The 18242-nt window shown below is 56.5% G+C and overlaps 1 protein-coding gene and 1 long non-coding RNA gene across 3 annotated transcripts in view; one reads left to right on the top strand and one right to left on the bottom strand.

The window, feature by feature from the left end:
- The window catches only part of COPG2 (COPI coat complex subunit gamma 2), a 188818-nt gene that overhangs the window by 157196 nt on the left and 13380 nt on the right, over positions 1–18242 (top strand). The gene's annotated exons all lie outside the window — the stretch shown is intronic.
- Positions 1462–2804, bottom strand: LOC133246420 (uncharacterized). The gene is made up of 2 exons (XR_009736029.1): positions 2685–2804; positions 1462–1550 (listed from the first exon to the last, which is right to left on the bottom strand). It is a non-coding gene; the product is annotated as an uncharacterized LOC133246420 (long non-coding RNA).

Here is an 18242-nt window from a genome sequence, read left to right as displayed (position 1 = left end):
AGGTGGACCTCTCCTCCACCACCCTCTCTCAGTTGTCCGAGGTAGCTCACCTGACCTCCCACATCCTGGGCCCGGTTTCTAGATCTCTCCTGGTTTCTCCAGGTCACACACAGCAACACTTCTGCTACTCTCTGTGACCCCTCCAGCCGGCCTGCGTTGTCTCCTCTGCTGTGTGCGCCCTTCTCAGTCTCCCATCCGCTGCTCAAGCCAGTTCAGCCATCTCTGCCTCAGACACATTGTCACACACTGTCTGTCCACATGTCCAGCCTCCAAAGCTCCTATCCTCCCAGCTCCCCCCAGTGTAACCTTTCCTATTCCATGCAGATCGTTTCACACTCCTCTGACACATTCGAGGGGAACCTTTCCTGACTCTCTGCCTTCATCCCTTCACCACACTCCTGATACCTTTAGCCTCGCCCTGGGCTGCCACCCCTCCCTACCCCCAGCCTCCCTCTGCACTGAGCCCTGGGCCTGCTGCCGCCCTCCTCCTCCCCTCCCTCCTAGCAGCCACCTGTCCCCAGCCGCTCTCCTGCACTGACCTCTCCCACCCACTTCGAGCTTTACATAAGTGTGGACGTCCGCTCTGGTGCTCTCTGCCCGCGTACATACAACCCCTCTTCCTTTCATTCTCCACTTGCATCCTTGGGCTTCGTATCTCAAGCATCCTGAGCTCTGGGACCATCAAGTTGGCAATTCACTCTTGAACCATTAACAGCAATTGCAGCACAACACCATCATTCAGGTGCCTTGTCGCCTACATCCATTTGCTCGCTGTCTGCCTGGTCCTGGGTCCTTTTCCTCCAAGTCTGACAGTCTGGACTCTGATGCTCGCTCAGACCCGGGGGCTCATCTGCTCACCCTCCTCCACTGCGCCACTGCCTCGAGCAGCCCATCCTGTGCTGGCCTCATCCCACCTCTCCAACTTCCTCACTCGCCTGACCTGTGCTGTGCTCTTTGTCCTGCAGGGGCTTCCTCATGCCCTTTGCCCACTCCTAGGGGTAGGTTCTCCGCACCCACTGTCTCCTAGCTCCCTGCCGGCCCTCTGGGCACAGTGTGTTCCTGGATCCTCTCAGCAAGCGTCCTCTCCTCTCCTGGCTCCCGGGCGCCGTCTCCCGCGGTTCCTCACTCTCTGGCGTATCGGACAGAGGTGGACCTCTCCTCCACCACCCTCTCTCAGTTGTCCGAGGTAGCTCACCTGACCTCCCACATCCTGGGCCCGGTTTCTAGATCTCTCCTGGTTTCTCCAGGTCACACACAGCAACACTTCTGCTACTCTCTGTGACCCCTCCAGCCGGCCTGCGTTGTCTCCTCTGCTGTGTGCGCCCTTCTCAGTCTCCCATCCGCTGCTCAAGCCAGTTCAGCCATCTCTGCCTCAGACACATTGTCACACACTGTCTGTCCACATGTCCAGCCTCCAAAGCTCCTATCCTCCCAGCTCCCCCCAGTGTAACCTTTCCTATTCCATTCAGATCGTTTCACACTCCTCTGACACATTCGAGGGGAACCTTTCCTGACTCTCTGCCTTCATCCCTTCACCACACTCCTGATACCTTTAGCCTCGCCCTGGGCTGCCACCCCTCCCTACCCCCAGCCTCCCTCTGCACTGAGCCCTGGGCCTGCTGCCGCCCTCCTCCTCCCCTCCCTCCTAGCAGCCACCTGTCCCCAGACGCTCTCCTGCACTGACCTCTCCCACCCACTTCGAGCTTTACATAAGTGTGGACGTCCGCTCTGGTGCTCTCTGCCCGCGTACATACAACCCCTCTTCCTTTCATTCTCCACTTGCATCCTTGGGCTTCGTATCTCAAGCATCCTGAGCTCTGGGACCATCAAGTTGGCAATTCACTCTTGAACCATTAACAGCAATTGCAGCACAACACCATCATTCAGGTGCCTTGTCGCCTACATCCATTTGCTCGCTGTCTGCCTGGTCCTGGGTCCTTTTCCTCCAAGTCTGACAGTCTGGACTCTGATGCTCCCTCAGACCCGGGGGCTCATCTGCTCACCCTTCTCCACAGCCCCACTGCCTCTAGCAGCCCATCCTGTGCTGGCCTCTTCCCACTTCTTCCTCGCGTGACCTATGCTGTGCTCTTCCTCCTGCGGGGGCTTCCTCATGCCCTTGGCCCACTCTGGGGGGCAGGTTCTCCACACCCACTCTCTCCTAGCTCCCTGCCGTCCCTCTGGGCCCAGTGTGTTCCCGGATCCTCTCAACAAGCCTCTCCTCCTCTCCTGGCTGCCGGGTCCCTCTCCTGCCGTTACTCACTCTCTGGCCTATCGGACATAGGTGGTCCTCTCCTCCACCACCCTCTCTCAGTTGTCCGAGGTAGCTCACCTTACCTCCCACATCCTGGGCCCGGTTTCTAGGTCTCTCCCGGTTTCTCCAGGGCACACACAGCAACACTTCCGCTACTCTCTGTGACCCCTCCAGCCAGCCTCAGTTGTCTCCTCTGCTGTGTGCGCCCTTCTCAGTCTCCCATCCGCTGCTCAACCCAGTTCAGCCGTCTCTGGCTCAGACACAGTGTCACAAACTGTCCGTCCACATGTTCAACCTCCAAAGCTCCTATCCGTCCAGCTCCTCCAAGTGTAACCTTTCCTGTTCCATTCAGATCGTTTCACACTCCTCTGACACATCCGTGGGGAACCGTTCCTGACTCTCTGCCTTCATCCCTTCGCCACAGTGCTGATACCTTTAGCCTCGCCCTGGGCTGCCACCCCTCCCTACCCCAGCCTCCCTCTGCACAGAGCCCTGAGCCTGCTGCCGCCCTCCTCCTCCCCTCCCTCCTAGCAGCCACCTGTCCCCAGACGCTCTCCTGCACTGACGTCTCCCACCCACTTCGGCCTTTCCATCAGTGTGGACGTCCCCTCTGGTGCTCTCTGCCCGCGTACCTACAACCCCTCTTCCTTTCAGTCTGCACTTGCATGTCTGGGCTTCGTATCTCAAGCATCCTCAGCTCTGGGGCCACCAAGTTGGCAATTCACTCTTGAACCATTAACAGCAATTCCAACACAACACCATCATTCAGGTGCCTTGTCGCCTACATCCATTTGCTCGCTGTCTGCCTGGTCCTGGGTCCTTTTCCTCCAAGTCTGACAGTCTGAACTCCGATGCTCGCTCAGACCCGGGGGCTCATCTGCTCACCCTTCTCCACTGCGCCACTGCCTCGAGCAGCGCATCCTGTGCTGGCCTCTTCCCACCTCTCCCACTTCCTCACTCGCCTGACCTCTGCTGTGCTCTTCCTCCTGCAGGGGCTTCCTCATGCCCTTTGCCCACTCCTAGGGGTAGGTTCTCCGCACCCACTCTCTCCTAGCTACCTGCCGGCCCTCTGGGCACAGTGTGTTCCTGGATCCTCTCAACAAGGCTCCTCTCCTCTCCTGGCTCCCGGGCGCCGTCTCCCGCGGTTCCTCACTCTCTGGCCTATCGGACAGAGGTGGACCTCTCCTCCACCACCCTCTCTCAGTTGTCCGAGGTAGCTCACCTGACCTCCCACATCCTGGGCCCGGTTTCTAGATCTCTCCTGCTTTCTCCAGGTCACACACAGCAACACTTCTGCTACTCTCTGTGACCCCTCCAGCTGGCCTGCGTTGTCTCCTCTGCTGTGTGCACCCTTCTCAGTCTCCCATCCGCTGCTCAAGCCAGTTCAGCCGTCTCTGCCTCAGACACATTGTCACACACTGTCTGTCCACATGTCCAGCCTCCAAAGCTCCTATCCTCCCAGCTCCCCCCAGTGTAACCTTTCCTATTCCATTCAGATCGTTTCACGCTCCTCTGACACATTCGAGGGGAACCTTTCCTGACTCTCTGCCTTCATCCCTTCACCACACTCCTGATACCTTTAGCCTCGCCCTGGGCTGCCACCCCTCCCTACCCCCAGCCTCCCTCTGCACTGAGCCCTGGGCCTGCTGCCGCCCTCCTCCTCCCCTCCCTCCTAGCAGCCACCTGTCCCCAGACGCTCTCCTGCACTGACGTCTCCCACCCACTTCGGCCTTTCCATCAGTGTGGACGTCCCCTCTGGTGCTCTCTGCCCACGTACATACAACCCCTCTTCCTTTCAGTCTGCACTTGCATGTCTGGGCTTCGTATCTCAAGCATCCTCAGCTCTGGGGCCACCAAGTTGGCAATTCACTCTTGAACCATTAACAGCAATTCCAACACAACACCATCATTCAGGTGCCTTGTCGCCTACATCCATTTGCTCGCTGTCTGCCTGGTCCTGGGTCCTTTTCCTCCAAGTCTGACAGTCTGGACTCTGATGCTCCCTCAGACCCGGGGGCTCATCTGCTCACCCTTCTCCACAGCCCCACTGCCTCTAGCAGCCCATCCTGCGCTGGCCTCTTCCCACTTCTTCACTCGCCTGACCTATGCTGTGCTCTTCCTCCTGCGGGGGCTTCCTCATGCCCTTGCCCACTCTGGGGGGCAGGTTTTCCACACCCACTCTCTCCTAGCTCCCTGCCGTCCCTCTGGGCCCAGTGTGTTCCCGGATCCTCTCAACAAGCCTCTCCTCCTCTCCTGGCTGCCGGGTCCCTCTCCTGCCGTTACTCACTCTCTGGCCTATCGGACATAGGTGGTCCTCTCCTCCACCACCCTCTCTCAGTTGTCCGAGGTAGCTCACCTTACCTCCCACATCCTGGGCCCGGTTTCTAGGTCTCTCCTGGTTTCTCCAGAGCACACACAGCAACACTTCCGCTACTCTCTGTGACCCCTCCAGCCAGCCTCAGTTGTCTCCTCTGCTGTGTGCGCCCTTCTCAGTCTCCCATCCGCTGCTCAACCCAGTTCAGCCGTCTCTGGCTCAGACACAGTGTCACACACTGTCCGTCCACATGTCCAACCTCCAAAGCTCCTATCCGTCCAGCTCCTCCAAGTGTAACCTTTCCTGTTCCATTCACATCCTTTCACACTCCTCTGACACATCTGTGGGGAACCCTTCCTGACTCTCTGCCTTCATCCCTTCGCCACAGTGCTGATACCTTTAGCCTCGCCCTGGGCTGCCACCCCTCCCTACCCCAGCCTCCCTCTGCACAGAGCCCTGGGCCTGCTGCCGCCCTCCTCCTCCCCTCCCTCCTAGCAGCCACCTCTCCCCAGACGCTCTCCTGCACTGACGTCTCCCACCCACTTCGGCCTTTCCATCAGTGTGGACGTCCCCTCTGGTGCTCTCTGCCCGCGTACATACAACCCCTCTTCCTTTCAGTCTGCACTTGCATGTCTGGGCTTCGTATCTCAAGCATCCTCAGCTCTGGGGCCACCAAGTTGGCAATTCACTCTTGAACCATTAACAGCAATTCCAACACAACACCATCATTCAGGTGCCTTGTCGCCTACATCCATTTGCTCGCTGTCTGCCTGGTCCTGGGTCCTTTTCCTCCAAGTCTGACAGTCTGGACTCTGATGCTCCCTCAGACCCGGGGGCTCATCTGCTCACCTTCTCCACTGGGACACTGCCTCGAGCAGCCCATCCTGTGCTGGCCTCTTCCCACCTCTCCGACTTCCTCACTCGCCTGACCTGTGCTGTGCTCTTCCTCCTTCAGGGGCTTCCTCATGCCCTTTGCCCACTCCTAGGGGTAGGTTCTCCGCACCCACTGTCTCCTAGCTCCCTGCCATCCCTCTGGGCCCAGTGTGTTCCCGGATCCTCTCAACAAGCCTCCTCTCCTCTCCTGGCTCCCGGGCGCCGTCTCCCGCGGTTCCTCACTCTCTGGCCTATCGGACAGAGGTGGACCTCTCCTCCACCACCCTCTCTCAGTTGTCCGAGGTAGCTCACCTGACCTCCCACATCCTGGGCCCGGTTTCTAGATCTCTCCTGGTTTCTCCAGGTCACACACAGCAACACTTCTGCTACTCTCTGTGACCCCTCCAGCCGGCCTGCGTTGTCTCCTCTGCTGTGTGCGCCCTTCTCAGTCTCCCATCCGCTGCTCAAGCCAGTTCAGCCGTCTCTGCCTCAGACACATTGTCACACTTGTCTGTCCACATGTCCAGCCTCCAAAGCTCCTATCCTCCCAGCTCCCCCCAGTGTAACCTTTCCTATTCCATTCAGATCGTTTCACACTCCTCTGACACATTTGAGGGGAAACTTTCCTGACTCTCTGCCTTCATCCCTTCACCACACTCCTGATACCTTTAGCCTCGCCCTGGGCTGCCACCCCTCCCTACCCCCAGCCTCCCTCTGCACTGAGCCCTGGGCCTGCTGCCGCCCTCCTCCTCCCCTCCCTCCTAGCAGCCACCTGTCCCCAGACGCTCTCCTGCACTGACCTCTCCCACCCACTTCGAGCTTTACATAAGTGTGGACGTCCGCTCTGGTGCTCTCTGCCCGCGTACATACAACCCCTCTTCCTTTCATTCTCCACTTGCATCCTTGGGCTTCGTATCTCAAGCATCCTGAGCTCTGGGACCATCAAGTTGGCAATTCACTCTTGAACCATTAACAGCAATTGCAGCACAACACCATCATTCAGGTGCCTTGTCGCCTACATCCATTTGCTCACTGTCTGCCTGGTCCTGGGTCCTTTTCCTCCAAGTCTGACAGTCTGGACTCTGATGCTCCCTCAGACCCGGGGGCTCATCTGCTCACCCTTCTCCACAGCCCCACTGCCTCTAGCAGCCCATCCTGCGCTGGCCTCTTCCCACTTCTTCACTCGCCTGACCTATGCTGTGCTCTTCCTCCTGCGGGGGCTTCCTCATGCCCTTGGCCCACTCTGGGGGGCAGGTTCTCACACCCACTCTCTCCTAGCTCCCTGCCGTCCCTCTGGGCCCAGTGTGTTCCCGGATCCTCTCAACAAGCCTCTCCTCCTCTCCTGGCTGCCGGGTTCCTCTCCTGCCGTTACTCACTCTCTGGCCTATCGGACATAGGTGGTCCTCTCCTCCACCACCCTCTCTCAGTTGTCCGAGGTAGCTCACCTTACCTCCCACATCCTGGGCCCGGTTTCTAGGTCTCTCCTGGTTTCTCCAGGTCACACACAGCAACACTTCCGCTACTCTCTGTGACCCCTCCAGCCAGCCTCAGTTGTCTCCTCTGCTGTGTGCGCCCTTCTCAGTCTCCCATCCGCTGCTCAAGCCAGTTCAGCCGTCTCTGCCTCAGACACATTGTCACACACTGTCTGTCCACATGTCCAGCCTCCAAAGCTCCTATCCTCCCAGCTCCCCCCAGTGTAACCTTTCCTATTCCATTCAGATCGTTTCACACTCCTCTGACACATTCGAGGGGAACCGTTCCTGACTCTCTGCCTTCATCCCTTCACCACACTCCTGATACCTTTAGCCTCGCCCTGGGCTCCCACCGCTCCCTACCCCCAGCCTCCCTCTGCACTGAGCCCTGGGCCTGCTGCCGCCCTCCTCCTCCCCTCCCTCCTAGCAGCCACCTGTCCCCAGATGCTCTCCTGCACTGACCTCTCCCACCCACTTCGAGCTTTACATAAGTGTGGACGTCCGCTCTGGTGCTCTCTGCCCGCGTACATACAACCCCTCTTCCTTTCATTCTCCACTTGCATCCTTGGGCTTCGTATCTCAAGCATCCTGAGCTCTGGGACCATCAAGTTGGCAATTCACTCTTGAACCATTAACAGCAATTGCAGCACAACACCATCATTCAGGTGCCTTGTCGCCTACATCCATTTGCTCGCTGTCTGCCTGGTCCTGGGTCCTTTTCCTCCAAGTCTGACAGTCTGGACTCTGATGCTCCCTCAGACCCGGGGCTCATCTGCTCACCCTTCTCCACAGCCCCACTGCCTCTAGCAGCCCATCCTGCGCTGGCCTCTTCCCACTTCTTCACTCGCCTGACCTATGCTGTGCTCTTCCTCCTGCAGCGGCTTCCTCATGCCCTTTGCCCACTCCTGGGGGCAGGTTCTCCACACCCACTCTCTCCTAGCTCCCTGCCGTCCCTCTGGGCACAGTGTGTTCCCGGATCCTCTCAACAAGCCTCCTCTCCTCTCCTCGCTGCCGGGCGCCGTCTCCCGCGGTTCCTCACTCTCTGTCCTGTCGGACAGAGGTGGACCTCTCCTCCACCACCCTCTCTCAGTTGTCCGAGGTAGCTCACCTGACCTCCCACATCCTGGGCCCGGTTTCTAGGTCTCACCTGGTTTCTCCCGGTCACACACAGCAACACTTTCGCTACTCTCTGTGACCCCTCCAGCCGGCCTGAGTTGTCTCCTCTGCTGTGTGCACCGTTCTCAGTCTCCCATCCGCTGCTCAAACCAGTTCAGCTGTCTCTGCCTCAGACACATTGTCACACACTGTCTGTCCACATGTCCAGCCTCCAAAGCTCCTATCCTCCCAGCTCCCCCCAGTGTAACCTTTCCTGTTCCATTCAGATCGTTTCACACTCCTCTGACACATTCATTGGGAACCGTTCCTGACTCTCTGCCTTCATCCCTTCACCACAGTGCTGATACCTTTAGCCTCGCCCTGGGCTGCCACCCCTCCCTACCCCCAGCCTCCCTCTGCACTGAGCCCTGGGCCTGCTGCCGCCCTCCTCCTCCCCTCCCTCCTAGCAGCCACCTGTCCCCAAACGCTCTCCAGCACTGACCTCTCCCACCCACTTCGGCCTTTCCATAAGTGTGGACGTCCCCTCTGGTGCTCTTTGCCCGCGTACATACAACCCCTCTTCCTTTCAGTCTGCACTTGCATCTGTGGGCTTCATATCTCAAGCATCCTGCGCTCTGGGACCACCACGTTGGCAATTCACTCTTGAACCATTAACAGCAATTCCAACACAACACCATCATTCAGGTGCCTTGTCCCCTACATCCATTTGCTCGCTGTCTGCCTGGTCCTGGGTCCTTTTCCTCCAAGTCTGACAGTCTGGACTCTGATGCTCGCTCAGACCCGGGGGCTCATCTGCTCACCCTTCTCCACAGCCCCACTGCCTCTAGCAGCCCATCCTGCGCTGGCCTCTTCCCACCTCTCCCACGTCCTCACTCGCCTGACCTGTGCTGTGCTCTTCCCCCTGCAGGGGATTCCTCATGCCCTTTGCCCACTCCTGGGGGCAGGTTCTCCACACCCACTCTCTCCTAGCTCCCTGCCATCCCTCTGGGCCCAGTGTGTTCCCGGATCCTCTCAACAAGCCTACCCTCCTTTCCTGGCTGGCGGGCGCCGTCTCCTGCCATTCCTCACTCTCCAGCCTCTCAGACAGAGGTGGACCTCTCCTCCACGACCCTCTCTCAGTTGTCCGAGGTAGCTCATCTGACCTCCCACATCCTGGGCCCGGTTTCTAGGTCTCTTCTGGTTTCTCCAGGGCACACACAGGAACACTTCTGCTACTCTCTGTGACCCCTCCAGCCTGCCTCAGTTGTCTCCTCTCCTGTGTGCGCCCTTCTCAGTCTCCCATCCGCTGCTTACCCAGTTCAGCCGTCTCTGCCTCAGACACATTGTCACACACTGTCTGTCCACATGTCCAGCCTCCAAAGCTCCTGTCCTCCCAGCTCCCCCCAGTGTAACCTTTCCTGTTCCATTCAGATCGTTTCACACTCCTCTGATACATTCCTGGGGAACCTTTCCTGACTCTCTGCCTTCATCCCTTTACCACAGTACTGATACCTTTATCCTCGCCCTGGGCTGCCACCCCTCCCTACTCCAGCCTCCCTCTGCACTGAGCCCTGGGCCTGCTGCCGCCCTCCTCCTCCCCTCCCTCCTAGCAGCCACCTGTCCCCAGACGCTCTCCTGCACTGACCTCTCCCACCCACTTCGGGCTTTACATCAGTGTGGACATCCGCTCTGGTGCTCTCTGCCCGCGTACATACAACCCGTCTTCCTTTCATTCTCCACTTGAATCCTTGGGCTTCGTATCTCAAGCATCCTGAGCTCTGGGACCATCATGTTGGCAATTCACTCTTGAACCATTAACAGCAATTGCAATACAACACCATCATTCAGGTGCCTTGTCGCCTACATCCATTTGCTCGCTGTCTGCCTGGTCCTGGGTCCTTTTCCTCCAAGTCTGACAGTCTGGACTCTGATGCTCCCTCAGACCCGGGGGCTCATGTGCTCACCCTTCTCCACTGCACCACTGCCTCTAGCAGCCCATCCTGTGCTGGCCTCTTCCCACCTCTCCCACTTCCTCACTCGCCTGACCTGTGCTGTGCTCTTCCTCCTGCAGGGGCTTCCTCATGCCCTTGGCCCACTTTGAGGGGCAGGTTCTCCACACCCACTCTCTCCTAGTTCCCTGCCGTCCCTCTGGGCACAATGCGTTCCCGGATCCTCTGAACAAGCCTCCCCTCCTGTCCTGGCTGCCGGGCGCCGTCTCCTGCGGTTCCTCACTCTCTGGCCTGTCAGACAGAGGTGGACCTCTCCTCCACTACCCTATCTCAGTTGTCCGAGGCAGCTCACCTGACCTCCCACATCCCGGGCCCTGTTTCTTGGTCTCTCCTGGTTTCTCCAGCACGCACACAGCAACACTTCAGCTACTCTCTGTGACCCCTCTAGCTGGCCTCAGTTTTCTCCTCTACCTTGCGCCCTTCTCAGTCTCCCATCCGCTGCTCAACCCAGTTCAGCCGTCTCTGCCTCAGCCACATTGTCACACATTGTCCGTCCACATGTCCAGCCTCCAAAGCTCCTGTCCTCCTGCTCCCCTTAGTGTAACGTTTCCTGTTCCATTCAGATCGTGTCACACTCCTCTGACACATTCGAGGGGAACCTTTCCTCTCTGCCTTCATCCCTTCACCACAGTGCTGATACCTTTAGCCTCGCCCTGCACTGCCACCCCTCCCTACCCCAGCCTCCCTCTGCACAGAGCCCTGGGCCTGCTGCCGCCCTCCTCCTCCCCTCCCTCCTAGCAGCCACCTCTCCCCAGACGCTCTCCTGCACTGACCTCTCCCACCCGCTCTGTCCTTTCCATCATTGTGGATGTCCCCTCTGGTGCTCTCTGCCCGCGTACATACAACCCCTCTTCCTTTCATTCTCCACTTGCGTCCTTAGGCTTCGTATCTCAAGCATCCTGAGCTCTGGGACCACCAAGTTGGCAATTCACTCTTGAACCATAACAGCAATTGCAACACAACACCATCATTCAGGTGCCTTGTCACCTACATCCATTTGCTCGCTGTCTGCCTGGTCCTGGGTCCTTTTCCTCCAAGTCTGACAGTCTGGACTCTGATGCCTCTCTCTGCCCCACCCAGGGGCTCATCTGCTCACCCTTCACCTCTCTGCCCAGCTCTCCACCTGCCCTCCCCCCCAGTGATTCTCACCCGAGGATGCATGACCCCCAAGGCTGGCCTATCAGCAGCATCTCTGAGGAATGTTTTTGTGTTTTCTTTTTGCATGTTTTTGGGTTTGTTTTTGTTTGGAGCAGAGCGCTGCTCGCCCTCCGATGTTCTGATAGGCCTCCCTTGGGGTCCATGCCCCAGCCCCCCCGCGGGTGAAAACCACCCCCCCCACCCCGGGGAAGAATCACTGCTGTGGAGGGCCAGCCTGCCTCCCTGGGCTGCACTCTCCCCTTGCAAGCTCCTCAAAGATCCCAGCTCTGCTGCCCTGACACTTGCCCAGCACTATCCCCCTGGAACTCCCTCATTCCCTTCCACGTTAGCTCCCTGACACCTGACGTGCCCCAGACCCCAGTCTGCATTAAACACTCTTCCTTTCGCACACACCTATGTACGCCTTCTACCCTTCACTCTTTATGACTTTCAGGGTTTGGGACAACGTCTTTGGTCAAACCTGTCCTTCTTGGCACTTGCCACTGTGCATTACCCTAAGTTAACACGTCTTCATTTCAGACCTTTGACACCGTCCCCGTGGAGACACTGCCCCCCAGTCTTCCTGTCCCTCAGTGTTTCTACTTCTCCTTCCTCCCTTCTTGCAGCAACTCCCCTTTGTCCTCCCTGGGTGGACTCACTGATCTTCCCGGTCCTCAACCTGTAGTCATCAGCCCAACACTGGATGTGCCATCAGTCCAGAAACTCAGTTAAAAGTAGATGTTTCCAGTGCCTAACGATTGGCTCAAGTCCTCCCGCCCCAATCCCCTACCCCATTAGTTCCAACCCTGCCCTCCCCTAAACCCAGTCAAACCCAACCCTACCCCTACCCAGACCCTCCCACCCCATCCCCCGCAGATCGGATCCGTAGTAGTAAAGAGCCTGGCCAAAAAGTTCTACCCTAGCCATAACACTCCATGCTGCAGCAGCAGCCACTGCTCCCCCCCACCGCTAGCCACCCCTGTCTTTTCACACCTCCCTCCACAGACCTCTGCCCCAGCTGGCTGGCCTTGTAACTCTTAAGTCGTTCCACCTGCCAGAATGCCTCTCTGCCACCTCCCTCTTCTCCTTCTTCCCCCTGCTGGTGTCCAGTCTGTGTCCCTTCCCCTGCCCTTGCTCCCCGGGTGCCTCCTATCTTCTGGTCTGTTGCTGGTAGATGACTCTCCCTTGGTGCTGCAGTTGAGGCCCCATGTGAACACTGCTTCCTGAGACCTTTCCTCATGTGACCCATTTCGTCCCTCTCCCTTCCTGACCCTGCTCTAGGGACTCAGCTCATAGGGAACTCCTCCATACTCTCCTCCCTTCATCCCTTCAGCACAGCACTGTTGCCTTCTGGCTTCCCTCTTGCTCCCACACCCAGCAACCACAGTCTCACCCTGCTCAGAGCTCGGGTGCTGCTGTCCAGCCTCCTGAGCTTCTCCTCCTCCCTCAGAGCACTCATCTGCCCCAGACGCTCTCCCACACTGTCCTCTCCCGTTTGCTCTGCCCCTTCCTTCTCTAGGAAGAGTCTGTCTCTAGGGGCCCACGATCTCCAAGCTCGGTCATGTCTGTTACTGAGTAGCTTCAGGGCATCCCTTCTCTGTAGGGGTGCTCCCCCTGTGACCTGCTTTTGTGTCATACTCTCTTCTTCCCCTACCCTGCTATGTTCGCTCCGAAACCATCTGTCTCTTGTCAGGTCCTTCCACTGGGTCTAGTGTGCCTGTCTTTTTAGGCTTCCTAATCCTTATACCCACCTCATCTCACCTTCCTTACTCTTCTCTGTTCCCTTTTAATCAACCACTGACCACAGTTCTTTCCACCAGGCCCCCACTCCCCCTCTCCTCCTTCCCTCTCCACTGCTTCTCTCTCTCCCATCGGCCCTGGGCTCCACGCCTTGCCCCCCACTCCCCAGTGACATGGTCTGGATCTACTCCTTGCCCTCTTTCCCTCTGGGCCATGATCCCCTCCTGTGCAGATTTTAAGATCTTCCTCTTTCCATCCCATTCTGCATTGCCCCCTCTGTTGTTTCCTGGATTAAGGATCTCAAGCAAGAGTCCTTCACCGCCAAGCCCCTCCGTATCCCACCCACTGCCCACTCCCTCTGCTCCTTTGCTGCCCACATGATCTTCTCAGACTAGACCTCTGACACCCCACTGCTTTTGAAGGTCCCCCTCCTTCCATGTGTATAGTCTCTCCACCACAAGCTGCACTTGCACCCCGCTTTCCAGTGCCTGCCCCCCCGAAGAGCAAAAGCTCAAAATTGGTGATGGCTGGGAAATGTCAGCGCAGCCCTGCTTCTCCCTCACTGCCCGCCAGTTTTGCCACCCACACTCTGAACTCCAACCATCTAAGTCCATCCAAAATCTCTGAGGTTATGCACTGGTGGTTCTCCGTAGGATCCTTCTTAATGTGCAGTGATGCCCGGTCACTGCAGCTCCAGGACCCCATCTGCTCCTGAGGACCTGAGGTTTTCAAATGCCTGGACAGTTAGGTCTCATCGCTGTGCTGCACCTACGTCCTGCCCCTTGAACCCTGAAATCTGCTGAAGTCTCCAGATTGAGCACTCTGTAGGCTGCCTTCCCCTTTCCCTGCTGAGCCCCTCACGCATCCCTAAGGCTTTCTCCCTCCCCCTTCTCTTGTGATGTCCATCCCCATTTCTCTTCCCTTCCATCCTCTGAGCAACTCCCTACCACTCAGTCATGAGAAGCATGCAGTGTTCTTCTCCTTGACCAACGCTCATGCTCCCAGGATGGTCAATTTCTTTGTCCCCAGTACACTGTACTAAATCCATCTACTGTGTGGATTCCACCCTAGGCCCCATGCCTTTCTGTGCCCACTGCACTGGGGAAGGTCATTGCTTCTTTGTGCCCTTTCTACTCATCTTTCACCATCTCCAGCATCTCCACCGCACCATTGCCTCTACCAGCCCATCCTGCGCTGGCCTCTTCCCACCTCTACCACTTCCTCACTCGCCTGACCTGTGCTGTGCTCTTCCTCCTGCAGGGGCTTCCTCATGCCCTTGGCCCACTTTGGGGGGCAGGTTCTCCATACCCACTCTCTCCTAGCTCCCTGCCGTCCCTCTGGGCATAATGGGTTCCCGGATCCTCTGAACAAGCCTCCCCTCCTGTCCTGGCTGCCGGGCGCCGTCTCCTGCGGTTCCTCACTCTCTGGCCTGTCGCACAGAGGTGGTCCCCTCCTCCACGACCCTCTCTCAGTTGTCCGAGGTAGCTCACCTGACCTCCCACATCCTGGGCCCGGTTTCTTCGTCTCTCCTGGTTTCTCCAGCACGCACACAGCAACACTTCAGCTACTCTCTGTGACCCCTCTAGCTGGCCTCAGTTTTCTCCTCTACCTGTGTGCCCTTCTCAGTCTCCTATCCGCTGCTCAACCCAGTTCAGCCGTCTCTGCCTCTCACACATTGAAACACGCTGTCTGTCCACATGTCCAGCCTCCAAAGCTCCTATCCTCCCGTTCCCTGTAGTGTAACCTTTCCTGTTCCATTCAGATCGTTTCACACTCCTCTGACACATTCGTGGGGAACCGTTCCTGACTCTCTGCCTTCATCCCTTCACCACAGTGCTGATACCTTTAGCCTCGCCCTGGGCTGCCACCCCTCCCTACCCCAGCCTCCCTCTGCACAGAGCCCTGGGCCTGCTGCCGCCCTCCTCCTCCCCTCCCTCCTAGCAGGCACCTGTCCCCAGACGCTCTCCTGCACTGACCTCTCCCACCCACTTCGGCCTTTCCATCAGTGTGGATGTCCCCTCTGGTGCTCTCTGCCCGGGTACATACAACCTCTCTTCCTTTCAGTCAGCACTTGCATCTCTGGTCTTCGTATCTCAAGCATCCTCAGCTCTGGGACCACCAAGTTGGCAATTCATTCTTGAACCGGTAACAGCAATTGCAACACAACACCATCATTCAGGTGCCTTGTCGCCTACATCCATTTGCTCGCTGTCTGCCTGGTCCTGGGTCCTTTTCCTCCATGTGTGACAGTCTGGACTCTGATGCTCCCTCAGACCCGGGGGCTCATCTGCTCACCCTTCTCCACTGGGCCACTGCCTCGAGCAGCCCATCCTGTGCTGGCCTCTTCCCACCTCTCCCACTTCCACACTCGCCTGACCTGTGCTGTGCTCTTCCTCCTGCAGGGGCTTCCTCATGCCCTTGGCCCACTTTAGGGGGCAGGTTCTCCACACCCACTCTCTCCAAGCTCCCTGCCGTCCCTCTGGGCACAGTGTGTTCCCGGATCCTCTCAACAAGCCTCTCCTGTCCTGGCTGCCGGGCGCCGTCTCCTGCGGTTCCTCACTCTCCAGCCTGTCAGACAGAGGTGGACCTCTCCTCCACGACCCTCTCTCAGTTGTCCGAGGTAGCTCAGCTGACCTCCCACATTCTGGGCCCGGTTTCTAGGTCTCTCCTGGTTTCTCCAGGGCGCACACAGCAACACTTCAGCTACTCTCTATGACCCCTCCAGCTGGCCTCAGTTGTCTCCTCTGCTGTGTGCTGCCTTCTCAGTCCCCCAACCGCTGCTCAACCCAGTTCAGTCGTCTCTGCCTCAGACACTCTGCTGAACCCACAGGCTCCACCCTTCAGCACATGCTACAGAGCCCGGCTGAGCTCACCTCCCAGGTCCCACAGCCCCTGTAACCCTTCATGTTTCCATGCAGACCCTCGTCTCACACTCTGACACAGCTCTCAGGGATCCTCAGCCTCTGATTCTGCTCCCCCTTCCTTTCACCACAGCGCTCTCACTTCTTCTCACCTTCTTGCCCCCACACCTGCTGGCCAGCCCCCGCCCCCGACACCTCCACCCTCTGTCCAGACCTGCACAGAGCCTTGGCCTGCTGTCTCCCCCTCCTCCTCCTCCCCCCTCCTAGCAGTCACCTCTCTCGCCAGATGCTCTGACCTCTCCCACCCGCTCTGCCCCTTCCATCGTGTGGACGTCCCTTCACGTGCTCTACGCAAATACACTCAACTCTCCTTCCTTTCAGTCACCATTTCCATCTCCCTTAGCCCTACTCAGAAGTCTTAAGCTCAGGGACACCATGCTTGCAATCCACTCCCAACCAACTGATAGTAACCACCTCCCCAGTCCCACCCCCAGCCCCCACCGTTCCAGGTGCCTTGTCGGCTACATCCATTTGCTCGCTGTCTGCCTGGTCCTGGGTCCTTTCTCCAAGTCTGACAGTCTGGACTCTGATGCCTCCCTCTGCCCCACCCAGGGGCTCATCTGCTCACCCTTCACCTCTCTGCCCAGCTCTCCACCTGCCCTTCCCCCCAGTGATTCTCACCCGAGGATGCATGACCCCCAAGGCTGGCCTATCAGCAGCATCTCTGAGGAATGTTTTTGTGTTTTCTTTTTGCATGTTTTTGGGTTTGTTTTTGTTTGGAGCAGAGCGCTGCTCGCCCTCCGATGTTCTGATAGGCCTCCCTTGGGGTCCATGCCCCAGCCCCCCCGCGGGTGAAAACCACCCCCCCCACCCCGGGGAAGAATCACTGCTGTGGAGGGCCAGCCTGCCTCCCTGGGCTGCACTCTCCCCTTGCCAGCTCCTCAAAGATCCCAGCTCTGCTGCCCTGACACTGGCCAGGCACTGTCCTGGTCCTCCTGGAACCACCTCATTCCTGTCCATCTTACATGCCCCAAACTCCAGCCTTTTTTTCCCAGTTAAACTTTTCATTTTCTTAAGTCTGCCTTCCTTCTTGGTCAGGAATAACTGTTGAATGGGATTTTAATTCTTTCTTCATAAACTTCCTAAACCATCCCTCATTCATCCCAGTATTACAGTTTTCAAAGTGTTTCTTGTTCCCTGTGTTATAGACCCTGGAAATCTACTCATTGCAGCTCTCATTCTTTTGTGTATTTAATATTTTGCAGGAAACGCTCTAACCTTTCCTCTCATCCTTTGTTCCTCTACTATAGTCTCATTGCCAGACTCTTAATTTCTCTCCTTTCTAGATCTCGTTGAAAACTTGAATCTTCCTGAACCCAGGTATTAAAAGGTGTATGTGAGTTTAACCCCTGTTCTTAACCTGATTTCACTCACATTCTCATTTAATATTTTCTTCTTTCATTAATACTTCAAATGTTTTAAGTTTATATACTGTAACGAGCTTGGCAGGATTCTGTGTTCTCCCACCTTATTTTACCCAGTCTTTGCTATTATCCTCATCATGCATCGGGTGTTACTAGACTCTAGTTTTGTCATTGTCGCTATGTAATCCATGCAGTTTTCCTTTCCTTTGTTCTTCCTCTATTTCCATTATTACTGAATAAGGACATTTTCGTCTCATTCTTGTTTCTTCTCATGGACTCCTTAATTTCTAGGTGTAACTCTAGTTTTGCTTATCTGTTTTGTTCCCCTTTCTCTTCTCTGCCATATTCCAAGCCTGCATACCTCAACCCAACCCCATTTCATAATTTGCCCAGTACCATCTTACCAAGTTATAAATCCTTTCTACATGCGGATGTGCAGTTTTTAATTCATTCCATGGCATCCTTTCCCCCATGTCAGCTGAACCCCTCTTTGTTTCTGTCTTCTTTTTTCACTTTGCCTTTTTGTAATATTCCACTCTAATGTATGCAGTTGCCTTCTGACTTGTTTCCATCTGCCTTCACTTATTTAATACTTTTGACCTGTCTTTAATCCTGTGTCCATTTCTGCCCTCAGCAAGGATCTCCTTGTTGTGAAACTGTTTTCCCCTGTGTTTAATTTTGTTCTCACAAATGTTTTTATCCATACAGTGCTCTTTCCTTGATTTCTATCACCTACATTCTTCCTTGCTCCATTAGATACAATTATACCAAACCTTATTTTTCAGCATATCATTGCTCACGCGATCTTTCCCATCTAAGGTTAGATTTTGCTTTTCCACCCATTCTCTTCTGTTTCTTCTTTCCCTATTCTACCTTTTATTAACCGTTTTATACTGAGTATGTTCCATTCTCACACACTCACTAATACCTCCCTCTTTGGTTCTTTTTGTTCTACATTCATTGCTCAATCCAGTTCCATGTTTGTCCTTTCTTACATATTTTGCTGAATTGCTTTAGTTTTCTATTTATTCCTCGGTTGGAGCCCTGCAATTTGTCTTGTTATAGG

Source organism: Bos javanicus, chromosome 4, assembly GCF_032452875.1.
Source record: "Bos javanicus breed banteng chromosome 4, ARS-OSU_banteng_1.0, whole genome shotgun sequence".
Lineage (NCBI taxonomy): Eukaryota > Metazoa > Chordata > Mammalia > Artiodactyla > Bovidae > Bos > Bos javanicus.
The sequence above is the reverse complement of the archived record's forward strand: the minus strand, read 5'-3'. Positions and strand labels throughout refer to the sequence as shown.